Source organism: Sinocyclocheilus grahami, unplaced genomic scaffold (genome assembly GCF_001515645.1).
Source record: "Sinocyclocheilus grahami isolate Dianchi unplaced genomic scaffold, SAMN03320097.WGS_v1.1 scaffold1739.1, whole genome shotgun sequence".
NCBI classification, from domain to species: Eukaryota; Metazoa; Chordata; class Actinopteri; order Cypriniformes; family Cyprinidae; genus Sinocyclocheilus; species Sinocyclocheilus grahami.
The window spans coordinates 149603-151674 of record NW_015506918.1 but is presented as its reverse complement, the minus strand read 5'-3'; the positions used below and the strand labels follow the sequence as shown (position 1 = coordinate 151674).

Sequence of the window (2072 nt, the reverse complement as noted above, 5' to 3'; positions counted from 1 at the left end):
TCAATTATTCTCTAAAAGATTGGGGGGAAACCCTATGGTTTATGTTTATAAAGTTACTTACAAATAAATGTATCCAGTTATCATGGATAGCTATGAAATTTCTGTCTGAACATTTATTAGTAAAAGATTTATTAGTAAAGTAAAAATAAGTATACATTTAAAAATAAGTAAACATTTACTATGCATTAGTAAACATTTAGTAAGTAAACATTTATAAATAAATAATAAGTAAAAATAAATGTGTGGGCACCCTGGACATGGCCAGAATGGCAATATGCTCAAGCTTAATTGTAATATGATAACAATATCTGATATGATTTCCATCATTGTGAATTATGGAATTATTTACATTTTCTTTCCAGTATTTTAAGACATATATGACAGGGGTATGAAAATGTACCACATAACTAGCAATGATTCGGATCTCAGAGGGGAAATGATGGAATTGAGCGAAGCATGTTCATGAGTGTAGAAACTGAACATCAGGGTCTAGAATGTTAGTCTGTGCAGGTTCAGGGTGATGATCCATAAAGAACACTGTTCATGCCATTGGCCTTTTCACAGTGGGAAGCGTGAGGTGGGCATGGACTGGCTGTTGAAGCCCGTAGAGAACAAGACTAGTTGCATACAGCGATACTGCTAAGGCTTCATGAGTGTGAATCGATTCAGTTCTAATTGACTACAGGCATAATCTTGAGAATATTTACTCACATTGTTCCAAGCCCATATGATTTTCTGCTGTCGAAAACAAAAATAGCATTAATTAAATTTGAGAGCTGCAACAAACTGCAAAATTGTCAGACTTGCATTACATATTGGTCTGTTCATCGCACAGAATTACTGTATGACTTCAGAAGAGTGTAGTCAACATTTTCGTGATACTTTCATGCAGATTCGGTGCTTTCATGTCTTTTTTTGGAGCATTCAGCCCATGGCCACTGCCTGCTTTCAGTGTATGGAAAAGAGAAGCGTGAACATTGTTAAACTCCTTTGTGAAAAGAAAGTCTTACAGGTTTGAAACAGAATAAGGGTGAGTAAATGGTGACAAGATTTGTATTTCTGGAGGAAGTAATTTTTTTTTGAATTCAGGTTTTGTTCTTTATTTTGCTATTTCTATCCCTATTTAAAGTGTCTGCGCATAGCAGAGTTTGTTTGAAATGAGTAGAATATGCAGGAGAGACATGTTTCCTGTGACTGCTCAAGCCAGACTAACTCTATTGGCCTGTTGGTCTTGGTCGTTCACACTGACAGTTCTAGAGTATATTTGGCTGTTAGACCTTTTCCATTATGTAAAAAACAAGCACAACATTAAGTTGCACAATCAGTCCATTAGCAATGAAACCACACACCATAGAGTGTGCTGAAAACCAGATAAAGAATATGTTGACCATTCTCTATATGTAAAGCTGATATGTAGCAACACAAATATGTATATATGTATGTACTGTATATATGTATGTATGTATGTATTTATTTATTTATTTAATAATAATAATATACTTCACACTGTAACACTGGCAGGTATAGTAGTAGTATAGTAGTATTATTATGATATCATACAGTGTGTGTTGTAAGCATGGGTATATAAAAATAATCACAATAAAAAATTGTATTTGGATTTCTTATGATGGTACAATAAAAAAGTGAATATTAATACTAATAATTGATTTTTATTTATATGTTTTTTATTTATATTTATATATATTTTTTTTTTATTAGATTATTATTATTATTATTACTATTATATAGTACTATATGATATCTATATTATGTACTGTATATGTGTATGATTTTTGGATGTCTTCTGCTCACATTTCATGGTGCATTGTTGTGAGTGCAACAACATAATAATAATTAAGATAATACATTAGATTAATAATAATAACAATATTAATAATAAGAATAAGAATAACTTGTAAATTGTCATTTGTCAATTGTGTGCGTGTGTATCAAAACAATAGTTGACAAAATACTGACAATATGATTTTTGGATTTTGTCTACTCACACGTTTATGGTGCAAACTGTTGTGAAAAAACTAACAATAATAATAATTATATATATATATATATAT

The 2072-nt window shown here is 30.9% G+C and overlaps 1 protein-coding gene across 1 annotated transcript in view; it reads left to right on the top strand.

Annotated features, from left to right (window-relative positions):
* The window catches only part of LOC107572369 (protocadherin-15-like), a gene marked incomplete at its 5' end in the record, with an annotated part of 59756 nt that overhangs the window by 1022 nt on the left and 56662 nt on the right, over positions 1 to 2072 (top strand). The window lies entirely within an intron of this gene.